General features: G+C 43.7%; 1 pseudogene; it reads left to right on the forward strand.

Moving 5' to 3' along the window:
• The first annotated feature begins 993 nt into the window (after window positions 1-993).
• Window positions 994-2,606, forward strand: LOC106696883 (annotated as a pseudogene).
• Window positions 2,607-11,142: the final 8,536 nt, after the last annotated feature.

The following is an 11,142-nucleotide window of genomic DNA, read 5'->3' on the forward strand; positions in this document are numbered from 1 at the left end:
TGGGGGGCGTGCAGGAGGCAGCTGATGGATCTCTCTCATCGATGTTTCTGGCTCTCTACCCCTCTCCCTTCTTCTCTGTAAAAAATCAATAAAATATATTAAAAAAAAAAAAAAAGAAGGAATTCTTACCATTTGCAACAGCGTGGATGGAACTGGAGAGCATTATGCTAAGTGAAATAAGCCAGTCAATGAAGGAAAAATACCACATGATCTCACTCATTTATGGATAATAAAGACCATTATAAACTTATGAACAAAAATAGATACAGAGGCAGAGCAGCCTCCAACAGACTGTCAAACTACAGCGGGAAGGCCGGGGAGGGTTGGGGGGCAAAAGGGGGGGGGGGTGGTAAGAGATCAACCAAAGGACTTGTATGCATGCATATAAGCATAACCAATGGACATAAGACACTGGGGGGTAGGGGAGGCCAGGGGATTGTCAAGGGCGGGGAAAGAAAAGGAGACATATGTAATACTCTTTGTAATACTTTAAGCAATAAAACAATTTAAAATAAATAAATAAATTTTAAAAAATGCCATTTAACAAAGAAAAATCAATCAAAAAAATGAGTTCGCCTGTCACCTCTGACACGCATGTCATAGGTTCGCCATCACTGCACTAGAATATAGCATACATAAAACTTTAAAATGTTATGCTAAGTGAAAGAAGCCAGTCACAAAAGACCAGATATTATGACTGCATTTATGTGAAATGTAGGCATTTCCCTGGAGGCATATCCATACAGAACGCAGATTAGTGTCTGCCTGGGGCTAGGGCTAGGGTGGGAGGACAGGGAGGGAGAACTGGGAAAGGAAGCCTACTGTTAATGGGTACGGTTTTCTTTGGGAGGTGTTGCTAAGTCCTACAATTGGCTCCTGTTGGGGGGGCCTGGCTAGGCCCTGGGGGGCGTGGCTGGACTCCCTGGGCGGGACCCTTCCAGCTTAAAGCCCTACCTCATGGACCACGCTCTGGTGGCTGTTACCCCGCAAGGCATGGAGGAGTGCGCTTGCCTCTGCAGCGTGGGCTCTTCGAGGGGATGCCGGTGTCTTCAGCAGCGTCAGGGCCCAGATGAGATGGCAGCGGCCGACAGCAAGCCCGCCCCGGCCCCGGCCCGGCCCCGGCCCCGGCAGAAAAGCACGTCGAGGCGGACGCGGCAGCGCGGTGCTGTGCGGTGAGTGGAGGAATCTCGAGCCCCATGCCGGCCCCTCCTGCCCCGCGCTGCTCGCTGCAGGACCTGCCGGTGGAGATTCTGGTGGAGATCTTCGCCTCGCTCCCCGGCACCGACCTGTCCAGCTTGGCCCAGGCCTGCACCAAATTCCACCACATCCTGCACATCGACAGCATCTGGAGAAGGCGCTGCTGGGAGGAGTATGGCGTTTGTGAAAACTTGCAGAACCTGGAGACGATAGGTATGTCTTATCGAGAAGTCTATGCGAAGCTGCTCCACCCCTACAGAAACATTTTGGGATTGTGGCAGCTAAGTAATGAGCTCTATGGAAGACTGCTGAATGTAGCGGTGGATGGCTTATTATGCATTACTGGTTGGACAAACGAGCCTTACCATAACCCCCATGTGGGTGGCCCAATGCAATTCAAGCCCGCGTTTAGAATTCGCCTGACGGAGAGGAAATCAACTATGGTGGCGTGCCTGGAAGGCCACAGCAGGCCCCACAGCTGCTTCATGCAGATTCTGAAGGACAGGATCTCCATCAAGTGCCACCCGACACACCACTACGTCATGTTTGGTTGTATCCGAGAACGTATACCATGGTGGCGTAGGGAAGAAAGGGGGCTGGCGCTGGCGCAGGAGTACAGACCTGAGCCTTACTGCCTGACCTACCGCCGCCTCTACCTCCCGCCGAGCCACCGGGACGACCTCTTCAGGCCAGGCCTCTTCCAAGGCAACTGCGATACCAATGGCCTAAAGATTGCCATGCTCAGCTTCCATGGGAAGTATGCCAGGGTCACGAAGATCACGGGAGATGCCAGCGCCGCTGCCTGGCAGGAGACGTTAGAGATCCACCTCATGCACAGCATCCAGCTGCCAGATGGCGAGTTCTTTCGCAACTTCAACGAGCTCTCCCGCCTCGTCCAGGAGATTCACGAGCAGGTGATCCAGGAGCAGCAGCAGCAGCAGCAGCAAGAAGACGGGACTGAGGAAAGCGAGAGCCATGGCTGGCAGAGCCCTGCCCAGCCCAGCGTCAGGGAGTCCGGGGCTGCAGCTTTGGAGGAGCCGCCTGTCCCATTTGTTCTGCCTGTGGGCGTGCGCTCACGTGACCAGAACTACCCCCGAACCTGCAGGTTGTGTTTCTATGCCTTGGACACTGTTACCTTTTATGGCTCAGCCTACCCCAGGCGCTTCCCTGCAGTCTTCATCCTGTTTGATGAGAACCACTTCGGATTCATCAGGCTGGAGTCGAGATGGCTTATCCTGTACAGCAGAGTCCAGGAGACCTTCCAGAATGCGGAGGCACCATCCCCGCAGGCCTTCCTGGAGATGATCAAGAACTTTCAATCCGGAGTCCATGGAGTCCACGCGCCTCCCGGTTCTCGCCCTCTGTCCGTCTGCCCGCGCCGCAGCGCAGCCGCGGTGGCCATCCCCTAGTGCCCCAAGGGCTCTTTAGCGTTACCTTGGAGGCATTCCTGGCCAAAAGGTGAGAATGCCTTCAGCTCAACTCTTCAAAGCCCAGGTGTGCTGAATGGGTTTTTATTATGTAAATTCAGTCAAGAACCTGGAATACCTCCCTTATCTTGAGTTTTGGTGAAACCTAATATTTTGGGGGATTGGGACTATTAAATAAACATGCTGTCTTGGGACTTGGTCTTTCTGCCTCTTTGCCAGAAGAGGACAGAAGCCCACCCAGGCCCAGCCTTCGATCTATTTTATGTCTGTCTTTCATTTTTCTGAATCCCCGATACACCTCCATTTATTTATTTATTTATTTATTTATTTATTTATTTTTTATTTTTACTATTTTAAAATATATTTTATTTTATTTTTTTTAAATTAAATCTTTATTGTTCTGATTACATTTGTTCCTCTTTTTTTCCCATAACTCCCCTTCTCCCAGTTCCCGCCCCACCCTCCGCCGTCACTCCCCACCCACTGTCCTCATCCATAGGTGCACGATTTTTGTCCATTCTCTTCCCGCATCTCCCATTCCCCTTCCCCCCCCCCCCCAAGAATAGTCAGTCCATTCCCCTTCTATGTCCCTGATTCATTGTAATCACCAGTTCATTCTGTACATCAGATTATTTATTCACTTGATTCTTAGATTCACTTGTTGATAGATGCATGTTTGTTGTTCACAATTTGTATCTTTACCTTTTTCTTCTTCCTCTTCTTAAAGGAAACCTTTCAGCATTTCGTATAATACTGGTTTAGTGGTGATGAAGTCCTTTAGCTTTTCCTTATCTGTGAAGCTCTTTATCTGACCTTCAATTCTGAATGATAGCTTTGCTGGATAAAGTAATCTTGGTTGTAGGTTCTTGGTATTCAGTACTTTGAATATTTCTTGCCATTCCCTTCTGGCCTGCAAAGTTTCTGTTGAGAAATCAGCTGACAGTCGTATGGGTATTCCCTTGTAGGTAATTGAGTCTCTTTCTCTTGCTGCTTTTAAGATTTTCTCTTTGTCTTTTGCTCTTGGCATTTTAATGATGATGTGTCTTGGTGTGGTCCTCTTTGGATTCCTTTTGTTTGGGGTTCTCTTCGCTTCTTGGACCTGTAAGTCCATTTCTTTCACCAGGTGGGGGAAGTTTTCTGCCATTATTTCTTCAAATAGGTTTTCAATATCTTGCTGTCTCTCATCTTCTGGCACTCCTATTATTCTGATGTTGGTACACTTGAAGCTGTCCCAGAGGCTCCTTACACTATCTTCACACTTTTGGATTCTTTTTTCATTTTGCTTTTCCAGTTGGGTGTTTTTTGTCGAATCTTTGGTTTGATTCTTGTGCTCCTCTGGTCTGCTATTGGGTATAATATTCTTTATTTCAGTCCGTGTATGCTTACTTTCTAATTTCTTTATCGTAGCATCGAGGGTCTCATTAGTTTTCGTGAGGCTCTGCTCAAGTTTATAGCAAGCCCTCAAAATTGCGATTCTTAGCTCCATATCCTCCATTTCTGTCATGTTTTTTTGTCTCCGCATCTTTTATGCTTTCTTGGTGCACCCCGTTGTGGTCTTTGTGCGCAGTCTTGTTCTAGCCAAGCCTTAATTGTTGTAGTTAACACTAGAGGGATTTGACCACCAGGCCGACTGGCTGTAGGAATCAGCTGTGTGGAAAACGTCTGTCTTCTGGGAAGGCGCTAATCCAGCCTTTGCCTTAGGCGATCGGCAAATGGCTGTGCGCAGGGCTTGGGCGGGGCGGGATCAACAGGGCGGGCGGAGGGAGCAGTTATGGCCGCTCTCAGTCCCGTTCCCAGAGGCTCTGCGTCACAGAACCCCGGCAGCCGCTGCAAACCTCGGAGAGAAAGCTGCCCTCAGGTTCCAACTGATGCCGGATAATCCCGCTTCTCCCGTCTGAGTCTGAATCCCTAGAGACTCGCCCGGATCTGGAGCCCAGACCGAAAACGACAACCGCGCCCTCAGCCACCAGCCCGCTTTCGCGCGCACCTCGGTACCTTTGTATTTTCCACACTGCGCCTCCTCTGAGCCTCGGTTTGCTGTTCTCTTTCCTTCTAGTTGTAGAGTCTCTCTTCAGCCAGCCTTCCTGTGGTTCTGGGTGATGTCCGTTCCGTCTTTTAGTTGTATTTTTGAAATGGTTGTATGCGGCAGCGGTCTCCGGTGTTTACCTATGCCGCCATCTTGGTCTCCGGTTAAAATATATTTTATTGATTTTTTTACAGAGAGTAGAAGGGAGAGGGATAATGAGCTAGAAACACCGTTGAGAGAGAAACATCGATCAATTGCCTGCACACTCCCCACTGGGGATGTGCCTGCAACCAAGGTACATGCCCTTGACCAGAATCGAACTTGGGACATTTGAGTCCGAAGGCTGATGCTCTATCCACTGAGCCAAACCGGTTAGGGCTTGAAACACCTCCATTTAAAGGAGCACTGTCGCCCGGAATCTGCTTTACTGCACACTTGTGTTGCGTTCCACACACTGTATGATAGCAACTTTGCACAGTGCCCTGTTGCACATCCGGGCTCCTTGGGGGATGTTGGAGAGCCAGTTTCGGCCCAATCCCCGCAGGCCAGGCCAAGAGACCCCACCTGCCAGAGGGACCCTGCTCACTCCACAGATGAAGGGGAAGGACCACGGGAGGTTGGCTCCAGGGTGTGTCCGGCCTGTCTCACCCAGTCCCACCCTGCCAGCCACCTTCTAATTAATTTCCTTTCAGTGTTCCCGAATGCCAGGACACTAGTTTCCAGATAAAGCCAAACCATTTTCCAGAGCAGTTGATTCAGTTCATACTCCCACTCCCACACTTGATATGCTCATCTTGTAACATTTTACATCTGGTATGTAATGGTGGCATCAATTTTAATTTGTTTTTCCCTGATTACTAATGAGGGGAGCACTTTTGATTTCATCTTTAAATATACATTATTGATTTCAGAGAGGAAGGCAGGAGAGAGAGATAGGAACATCAATGATGAGAGAGAATCACTGATTGGCTTCCCCACACTGGGGATGGAGCCCGAAACCTGGGCATGTGCCCTGACTGGGAATTGAACCAGTGACCTCTCAGTTCCTGTGTTGACACTCAACCTCTGAGCCACGCCAGCTGGGCTGATTTTCATTTTTTGTGAAGTTCCTGTTCAAGTATCTTGTTCATTTGTTTCTCGGTTAGATGTCTTTATGTTGTTTATTTGTGAGAATTCGTGTGGTTTGGAAATCAGTCCTTGATCTACAGCAAGTATCTTTTGATGAACAGAACATTTTAATTCCTAAGTAAGCAGACTTATGAATCATTTCTATTATGATTAGTGCTCTTTGTTTCTTGATTAAGAAATTCTTTCCTGTTCCAAGATTTTGACTATGCTTTCCTGTTAGTATCTTGTAAACATTTTATAGTTTTTCCTTTTATACTTAGGTCAGTTTCACCTGGAATTGACTATTGTGTATGATGTGAGATAGGTGTGCAATTTTAATTTTCCAACATAGATGCTTCTTTTATCAGCACCATTCATGAACAAGTTTGTTCTTTTCTTACTGATTTGCAGGCCACCTCTGTTGTGTAGCAAGTGTCCATACGTGTAGGTCTGTTTGGGGCCTCTTCATTCTGTTCCTCTTACAGCAACTCCTACCTTAACTTTATTCAATAATGTGTTTTGTCTTGGCCCTTTACTTTGAAAATCAGCTTATTAAGTCCTCCCCTCCCCCCAAAAATATAAGTAAATAAATAAATAAAACAGTTTTCAGAATCAGTATACATCTCAGGATCTAATTGAAGGATCTTTCTTTTTCACCTGGAAGTGAAGGAAGAAGAATGGAGATTCAGTTGCTGTTGAAAGTTGCCTTATTCTGGGGACATCAGTGTGACTTTGAAAACAAAAGTCAGAGAAGGACAGAGCCCAGGGAGTCACTGAGAACAGAGTCAGACCATGTCTTTTGAGTTCCTTTTACCTCTGAGTGCTGCAGCTCTGTCAATTTGACTTGGAGTTTCTGTTACTTGCAACCAAAAGCATCCTTACGCTATCTTAAATACAGACTCAAATGCAGAAGCAAGTAAAAAGGCCTCTTCATGAAAAGGAAAACAGCTGTCCCCAAAACTATAAATTTCATTTTATAGGAAGGCAATATGTAATAATAATGATGATGGTTACAGCTAACATTTACTAAGCCATGTACTGTGCTAAGCAATGTACAGATAATATATCATTATATTTATTATCTTATTCAATGGTCGTGACCTCCCAATATTGTTCTTTTTCCAGACCCAGACATGTTAAGTAACTCTTACAATGTCACACAGCTAATAGGATTCAGATATACTAGTAGGTCTGTCTGATTCCACCACACTTATCAATTGTTTATTTTTTTTTTTTACTTAATATTCTTTATTAAATAGAGAAAATGAAATGCTTCCAAAAGAGTAAGAGTAAGGTTTTGGGGAAAGGGGAATTCTACCTCACTACTAGTAGGAACATAAATGAATAGAACCTTTCTAGAGAGCAGTTTGACAGTATATAATAAAATGTTTATATTCTGAAAATATATTATTTTAACGACTAACTCTACTTTTTAAAAATGAATAGTTCCTCAAAATAAAGATTTTCAAGGACATTTATAGCAGCAAAATTTTTAGTAGCAAAAATAGAGTTTTGATTAAATAAATGTTAGGAACTAAAATACTAATGCAACTATAGAATAATATTTTAGAATTTTTAATGACAAGGAAAAATATACTATTTAAGTGAAAAAAGTAGATACAAAACAATATTCACAGCAGGACTTCTATTACATATTTAAAAGGCTAGACAGACATAGTGTAAAATGATAGTGATTATCTCTGCAGGGTGGGTTTATGGATAATTTACATTTTCTTCTTTTACTTTTCTGAAATCTTCAAGTTTTAACCATAAATTTGCAGAACACTTTATTTATGAAAATTTCAAACATATTCTAAAGTAGAGAGAATAGAAAAATGAACCTGAATGAATTCATCACCAGCTTTAACAATTTTCAACACTGAGCCAATCTTGTTCATCTTACTCTCTCCTACTCTCTCCCTCGGATTATTTTGAAACAAATCTCAAACATCATATTTTATATTGCATGTGTCTCTAAAAGATAAAAACTCCTTTTAAAAAACCACAGTACTATTATCACACCTAAATAAAAAATAATTCCTTAATATCACAATATCATCACATATCCAATCAGTGTTGGCATTTCCCTCTCTCAACATCTTTATGTTTTATGTGTTCTTGGTTTTGCTTATTGCATAAATATAGTTGGCTTATTTGAATTGAGATCAAAATAAGTTTTATCTATTGTGATTGCTTGATATGTCTCTTATATATCTTTGCTTATAGGTTCCCATTCATCTCTATTTTTTTCATGCAATAATTTATTGAAGAAACTAGATCATTTTCCTTGTAGAGTTTTTCATAGCCTTGATTTTATCTTTGTGATGTTGTTCCTTCTCTTTCATTTCTTATAAATTTCTCCATTAGATCTAGAGGCTTGATCAGATTCAGAGTTTTGTTTTGCTCTGTTTTTGAGGTGGGGTATGGGAGGGATAAAGGAACTTCAGAGATGATGGTATTTCTATGAAAGATTCAAAGTCTGGTGGTCTTTCTTATGAGGTTAGCAGCCATTTATGATCATTGCTACACTCATAAGTTATTAGGAATTACAAATTGGTGATATCCTATCATTCCTTTTCCATTTATTAGCTGGAATATTTCTGTAAAAGAGAATTTTCCCTTCATCAACTATTTGATTACTATTTGGGACAGACAACAAAGAGAGAATGAATGCCTGATTTTTTCTCTTTAATGATTATAGTTTTAAAAATAATTAGGTCATTTCCTAGCATTCTTCAGAAGTGACTTAATTTTTTTCCAGAGTATAATTATAAACTGATGGATTTAAACATACTTGATGTGCTTTAATTCATTGATGTTTTTAGCTGATGGATGAACAAATTGTCCCACTTGCTAAAAGGCTCTGCGTGTTGACTTCTGAGTCCTTTTGACCCAACCCCAATAGTCTTTGATAACTTCTATGCCTTCCTTTATAACAAGATATTCTAGGATCATCATATTCATTTCTATCTTCAGATCTGGAATGACTCATTTATCTAAATAGCCCCAGTTTCTTTTAGTGGGACAACCTGTGTATTAAGAGGTAGTAAATAAATGATGTTTTATAAAAAGGAATAACAGTAGCGGTTGTTGAGTGGCAGGGGGCGGGGGAGGGGGTGCTCTCTGAGCCCCGTGGAGGGGTGGTGGGGGGGAGAGAGGAGTGCAGAGTGAGAGAGTGCAGGATGCTCCAAGAGGCAGGGGGCAGGGGGCAGGGGGAGCAGCAGGAAAAAAATATTAAAATAAAATAAGGAATAGCAGATACTGGATGGTGAATAAAAGTAAAAGATAAACTATAAAAGTGTCATAGTCCAGGATCCTTCTAGAGGACATAGTTCCATATAACTCAATAGGAATGCCCACTCCATATCATGGATATGACCTCCAGTCACCAAGAAAACACACTGTTCAGCAAACTTACTTTACAAAGGTGTGTAAAAAATTAAAAAAAGGTATATATGTAGATAAGTCCTAGTTACCTAGAAAATTAATGTAAATAGAATGCTCCATTCACCTTAACAGTGGTTCTCAGGCTTATGGTACAGAAAAGAATCATTTAGGGAACTTGTCAAAATACATATTTCTGCCCCCACCCCCTGCCCTGACTGTCTGAATCTAGGAGCAGAATTTGTATTTTAATAAGACTTCCAAGTGATTTTGAAGAAGGTGGTCTTATCAACTACCCTTTGAGGTACACTGCCAGATATACAGAGAGACAAAGCATGGGGAGGAAGGGATATGCCTCAGAAGAGTGGAACTTGGAGCATAGTTCTGAGAATTACACCACATTAAGATAAGAAAATTTGGTGAGTCTCTTTTTCTGGTTTCAAAAGGATTTTATTCTCTTCAGAAAATTTTTTAAAAATAGAAAAGCAAACAGAAGAAAATAAAATCACTAGCAATCCTATTACCCAGAGACAATGCCCATTATGTTGATGTATATTCTTCCAGACTTCTAAAGGGCATTTCAATTGCTCTCTCTCTCTTTTACCAGCAGACACCATCAGTGACTTGCCTGGGGTCTCTGAGTGGGAGAGACCACACTGGAACCCAGCTGCTGGAACCTGAATTTCATTATGGAGATTCCCCACCTCCCCCACCCCCAGTATTACTGTACACACATATCTATACTAGAGGCTTGGTGCACAAAAATTCATGTACTCGGTGGGGTGGGGAGGATCAGGCCTAAGTTGGCAGTCACACATCCCTCTGGCAGCCCAGGACCCTTGGGGGCTGTCCAACGTAGGCCCACGGGGAGCGGGCCTAAGCAGCAATCAGATATCCTTAGTGCTGCTGAGGAGGCAGGAGAGGCTCCTGCCATGCCACTGAGCTCACCAGCCATGAACCTGGCTTCTGGCTGAGCAGAGCTCCCACTGTGAGAGAGCACTGATCACCAGGGGGCAGTTCCTGCATTGAGCATCTGCTCCTAGTGGTTAGTGCGTGTCATAGGGACCAGTCGTTTCACCATTAGGGTCAATTTTCATGTTACCTTTTTATTATATAGGATAACACTTTAAAATTAATTATAAACTTTAAAAAAATTATCTGTGTCTACCACCAGACTATGGATTTCTCAGCAGGGCAGGAGTATCTTCTTATTTATACTAGTATCCTCAAAACAAGGCCTGGTACTCAATAGTGGCTCAGTACTTGGAACATAGTAGACATCCAATAACTATTCCTTCCAGTCAGGGAGACAACTAGGTCTCCATGGCCTCTCATGGAACTGAAATGCAGGTGTTCTCAATTTTCCAAGACTGACCTAGTTTTCTCCCAAAGAAACAGTTTGTAGCATCCATGTGTTCAAGAAACAGAATATATTCCTGAAAGCATAAGGTGGGAATGGGGGAGAGTGTAACTGTCCAGATATTTCTTTTTAAAAAAAATATATATATTATTGATTTTTTACAGAAAGGAAAGGAAAGGATAGAGAGTTAGAGACATCGATGAGAGAGAAACATCGATCAGCTGCCTCCTGTACACCCTCTACTGGGGATGTGCCCACAACCAAGATACATGCCCTTGACCGGAATCGAACCTGGGACCCTTCAGTCTGCAGGCTGACACTCTATCTACTGAGCCAAACCTGTCAGGGCCAGACATTTCTTGATGAGACAGTCAATTTTCCAGAGAATGGGGCAGCTGTCAGCAGCCACCACTCACAGCAGTTGAATGGTGGGGTACTGGCCAGCTAAAGGGAACTGGGGCAGGACACTAACCGTGTGTACCTCACCACCTAAAAGTATCCAGTGTACCACCAGGGGCACTTGTACCAAACTCACCATATAGAGAAAGGCATTGTGGATGTGGTGTTTTAGGGGGCTCTTTGTGGGATGTATTTGAGGGGGTGGGTTCTGGAGGAAGGGGGACTGGATGGAAGTCTGTGGA

This window comes from Myotis lucifugus, unplaced genomic scaffold, assembly GCF_000147115.1.
Source record: "Myotis lucifugus unplaced genomic scaffold, Myoluc2.0 scaffold_34, whole genome shotgun sequence".
NCBI lineage: Eukaryota > Metazoa > Chordata > Mammalia > Chiroptera > Vespertilionidae > Myotis > Myotis lucifugus.